Source organism: Mus musculus, chromosome 13 (assembly GCF_000001635.26).
Source record: "Mus musculus strain C57BL/6J chromosome 13, GRCm38.p6 C57BL/6J".
NCBI classification, from domain to species: Eukaryota; Metazoa; Chordata; class Mammalia; order Rodentia; family Muridae; genus Mus; species Mus musculus.
This window is the reverse complement of record NC_000079.6, coordinates 35,614,125-35,619,696: the sequence shown is the minus strand read 5'-3', so window position 1 is coordinate 35,619,696 and position 5,572 is coordinate 35,614,125.

Genomic DNA, 5,572 nt, shown 5'->3' with positions numbered 1-5,572 from the left:
CACTTGTCTTATTGCTGAAGATGTCCCCACAACTCCTGGTTCTGCATGCAGAATAGCATGCCCCTGTAAGGTAGGGAAGGCTTGCTAATAGAAGGGACTAAGGGTGAAGTCCTTTTATGTCTGTGCTGTGATTTTCCAGAAGGTCAGACTCCTCTGGGCATCAGTCACCAACTGGGCAAGGCTATTTTTGGAGACAGTTGGGGAAAATCCAGCATGGACTCTATATTAGGTGACGTTAGTTTTCTTGGGTAGGACACAGTGTCATGGTTGTAATTAAAAAGGCCTTGGTAGGAGATGCATACTGAAATACTTGCAGACGAAACACAATGATGATTAGATGTGCTTGAAGCCCCTAAAGAAATCTGTGCATACAAATAGGAATCTATGGATATAAGTATATGAAATAAGTAGGTGTGGACTCAAGCCTGTAATAGCAGCATGTAGAAGGCTGAGGCAGGAGGATCATGAATTTGAGTTCGGCTTGGTCTGAATAAGGAGACTCATTTTCAATAAAAAGCAAAGAAACCAACCGGAACCAAAACAAGTCGATATTGTTGCAACAACGTGATATAGAAACATTCTTCACACGAACCTTTCTATTAATGCATAAGTTTAAAATTTCCTCGATTAAATGTTTTTAAAAGTTATTCGTGAATTATGTCACATTTTAAAATTCATTTTGGTTGCCTTATAGAAGTAAGTGCGTCAGGGAGAAAGGGTGTAGTGCTGGGCAGGGGACATGGAGGGCAGGAAAGTAGGGGTAGGGGAATCAGACAAGATGAAGTATGCCTAGACAAATGCCATATTATTTTGTAAGCTAATTAAAAAATAATAGGGTATTAATTAAGAAAAGTTAGTGCTTCAGTGGGTCAGCAAGGGGCTGACACGGAGGGAATGTCAAAGAGCTTAAAACAGTGCACTTCCCTGCACAGAGCTCATAATTAAGTGCTTATAAGATTTGATGCTCACAGATTTTCCATAGACTTAGAAAGGCTGGCTGGACTGCCTAATTAAGGAAAGTTTCAACCCTGTGTTACAAGCCTTTCTAAGTAGAGTAGTTTTTTTTTCCCCCATAAAAGAATAGATGCCACACATCCTAATTGAAATGTGGTTGGATGATCTGTGGAACTGCCAGGGATTAGGGTCCTCTGGATACATGGTATAGAGACTCAGGTAAGAAGAAATCTAAGAGGCACCAGAGTCAGTACATAGGCAGTAGCTGGCCCTGGCCAGCATGTCCTGGTCACTTCTCTCTAAGTCGTTTGTCAGTATCAGTCATTTTTCTCCTTGTTGTGGCAAAATACCTTACAGAGGTTCATGAAGGGAAGAAGGATTTGTTTGGACTCGTGGTTTTAGAGGTGTTACGGTTCATCATGGTGGGAAGGCATGTCGTTGGGAATGGGTGTGTGTCGGTTACACTCCTCTGTGGTCCGGAGGCAGAACTGGATGCTCATGCTTGGCTTCGTGGCTCCAGCTCATGAGCTGAGGCCACCCACACGCAGAGTGGGCTTCTCTCCTCACTTAAGCCTCTTTGGAAACACCCTCGTAGAGATGCCCAGCCGTGTGTCTCCTAGGCGATTCCAAATCCAGTCCAGCTGACAATGAAGACTGACTATCACACTGATGAAGGGTGACTTTTGGGAGCACTTTTTCCTCTACAGTGGAGCAGTTAGTGGCTGCTTCAGGATAGAAGCAGAAATGCACAGACTTTCCTTGCATGTACAGTGTTTCCCTCCTAGAGGTAAGGCGAGTAGATCACATTATTCCAGAGGAATCTATGACTGCTTGAAAAACAGCTTTGTCTTTGGAGTAATCTGCAGGTCTGAAAAGGGGGCTAGGTTTCTGGGGCCCTCAAGTGCAAGGCTTGCTACACACCTCGAAGGGGTATGTGTTAAAGTAGCTCCTTCCCCTCAACATGGTTGACATTCTAGGCTGGCCATTCTGTACTGTGAGGCTGGCTTGTGAACCAGGAGATGTTTAGCTCAACCCTTGCTCTCTACCATTAGATGCCAGGAGCAGCCCTTGCCTGGCATGCCAGCCAAAAATACCCAGAGACCAAACTGTCAGTGGGTACTGTTAAATATTTTCCAGGGAGAAAAATTGCTCCTTGGTGAGACTACCATGTTAACAAGAAAGTCACTCTAGGCTTCGTGGAAGGAGAGGCCTCCTTTTACAAAGAACCCAAAGACCCCTCATAAGAATCCAGTCTCAGGCCCCAAGCTAGGGAGACAGAGACCCCATTTGAGACTTCCCCAGAGCCACTTCTGCCCAGGTAAGCTGTGTGTTACTCCAGTCAGCTTCAAACTGTTGGGATCCACCTAGGGAGCTTCATACATTCCCTGCTGCCGTGCAACTACGGAGTCACTTCTGTCAATCCACAGTAATACAACTTTGACCCCATTTGTCAAGAGGAGGAGCAGATGGTGTATTGGGACAGGTAAACCAAGTTGGACTCTCCTGGGCCAATTTCACAATGTGTTTCAGTGCTTGGGAACTCTTGACATTGGAACCAGGAACTCTTGGAGGGAAGCCTAGACTTGTGATATTAGCTGTATGTATGGGGAGCCTTGAATTAGGGACTCTGGGGGCGGGCAGGAAGCCATTATTGGAATCTGGAACAGAATAGCAAGACAGTTCAATTACAAAGCCCTATTCAGCCAATCAAGCATGTTGCTGTCAATTTGTGTGGGCCCTGGGAGATAGAGTAGAGATGAGAGTTATCTTTAAAAATACAGAAAGAGTAAGATATAACTGTTGGCTACCCTGGTTGGAGTTTGGTCTTTCTGAGATAAATGTCACTGGGAAGTGTTTGTGCATTGAAGGTTCTGGTTAGCTGGGCTTGGCAGCTAGTAGGTTGACTTTGGTTTTGTTTGTTTGTTTTCCATGATGAATCTGAAGATTTCAAATAAGCTGTTTCTTCAGATCCTAGCTGGGAGTCCCTGGAGCCTGGTGATAAGGTCTCTCTGCTCCAGCTCCTGGAATGATCTGCACTTCAGGTCACCGCCAGCTGTCACCATCACGTCTTTAGACTACACAGTGTGCATGGACGACCGTATGCAGGTCACTTGGGTCATTCTCCCTGCTTGTTTGGTTGATGTAATTCCACAGGTAAATAGAGTCCCTGTGGGCATTTTTTTCATGATGGGGCCCATGATTACCCAAGGGTTCCCTGGCCTCTAGGTTGCAGGACCAGGCTGTGAAAGCTTAATTAAGTATTGCTGACAAGGTAGAGTGGTGTTAGAAATTTGGATTGCCATTACTGTGTAAGGCCAGGATACAAAGTCAGAGGAACTAACCACAGTGGGGGTATTGGGAGGCAGTTGCTTGAAAGTATCTCCCCAAGTTCCTAGCCATGTCTTTATCAAAAGGTGGACTTTATTTTCACCCCTTGCATGCGGGCCAACTCTAGTGACACCCATTTTGAACAAGATGTGGCACAGGAAACATTGTATAACCTTGAAAGAAAGGGAGGCTTTCCAGAGTAGCATAGCTTCTGCCTGGCTTTCTCTCTTCTTGACCCTTTTGTCAGTCAGTCAGTCAGTCAGTCAGTCAGTCTGTCTGTCTGTCTGTCTGTCTTTCCCTTCTGTCACTGGCTCTCTCTTCCTGTAGAGGTCTTGAGACAAAAGTATTTATGTACAAATGCAAATCCCTAGGGAATCCAGAGGGGATGGGTCCTCCTGAGGATCCTTCTCCATTCCCCTGTGGGGTGCAGAGAGGTAACTACAGAAGCCCAAGGCTGTGGTTAGCTCCTTACATGTCAATGCAGGGGCCAATTCAGGTCCTGTTCTTGGAACAGAAACACTAAAATCTGCTGGAACGTTGGTTTCTTATGTGAAGTCACCCTCATGGATTTCAGAGCAAGGAAATTTGTTTTCTTGGTGCCAACACCATTGGCACCACATTCCTGACTTGAAGACACAGGAAAATGAACCTTAACACTACTTTATCCTTGGGAATTTAGGCAGATCAGTTGCTACAGCTGTGAATCCAGATGACAAATAATTGAAAGGCCTCTGATGGTCACAGACTATTGTTTTGATCCCCGAGGGGCACACACACAGAGAATAGTGCCAGCTGTGAATCCTTTGGTCCAGATAGCATAGAGGACACTGTATGCCTCTGCAGCCTTATTTAATAAGGATATGTCAGAAGTATAACCCTCAGTAATTCAAAACATTAGTCCAGTGGGGATTCACTATCTGCACCCATGGGGACCGTGGTAGTGACTTGCCAGAGATGCAAATAAAGAAGCAGCATACCAACCCCCCTCCATCAGTCCACAGCTAATGCAGCAGATGCAGAAGGGCTGCAAGATCAGGGGAGGGTTCCTCTGTGCAGTGTTGGCAGCCTGCTGGGAGAGATAAGGCCTTCTTAAACGGACAGAGAAAGGGAAGTACTGGAGCAAGTCATGTAGCTGATGTAAGCACAAGCCCATAGGTCCTGAAGGAGTTGGTGTGGAGCTACTGGGTACTCAGCAAAGGACCCATGCAGGACATGAGGCTGGTGTAGGTTTTGAAGGGCAGGTGGATATTTGTCCTATGCGAAGGCTATGGGGAATTCTGTGCCTACAAAAGGAAGCCTCTGTGTTCAGATACTGACCTAAACTCACACCACACTCTGAGCAATGCTTTCTTGTTCTTTGCATTCAGGATCTCTCTTGCTTCACTCTATCTCAATCCCTGCTGATGCCACAGGTTCACGTGGAGAACTGGACAAACACTGGTATGAGAGCAGCCCCCGTTTATTGGTGGAGGAGACATTCCAAGATGCTCACTGAATGCTGGAAACCATATTCAACTGTGGATATGCTATATTCATACCTGGGATACTGTCTAATTTATATATTAGGTAAGTAAGAGATTAACAATGACAATAATACAGCAGAGCAATTATAGTCATATTCTACAATAAAGTCAACAGCATCATTATTCTTGAACTTTGGGGTAATTAGTAAGTAAAATAATGGTTAAGTGAATTCAAAGCATCATGATACTAGAGATCACCCTGATAACCAAGATGGCAGCTACATGAAGACCACGAGGGTAGCATATACATAGTGGATACACTAGGCAGAGAGGTGATTTACATTTCATGTGGACAGAGTGGGACAGCATGGGTTTTTATCGTACTACTCAGTATGGTTCATAATTTAAAACTTCTGAATTGATTATTTATGGAACTTCCCATTATTATTTTTAGATGACTTCACGTAAAAGACTGTAGAAATCAAAACCTTGGATAAAGGATAAGGTAGACAGCTATTTTGCATATTCCTTCTCTGGAAAGTAGAGAATGCATATGGTTGTGGGTAATGAAGGCTAAAGTTTTTTTTTTTTTTTACATACCCCATTGGAAAAGACTGGATTCAGATCTTTCCATGGGATCTTCACAATTGTTGCATAGGTTAAAGGCTACATCTCAGATTATTTTCTATCAGGGTTCATCAAATTCCACAGTTGGTGACTAACTTGGTTACTTTTAAGTTGCTATGAAGAGACACCATGACTAAGACAACTTATAAAAGAAAACATTTAGTTTAGGGGCTCATGGTTCCAGAGGGTAGAGTCTATGA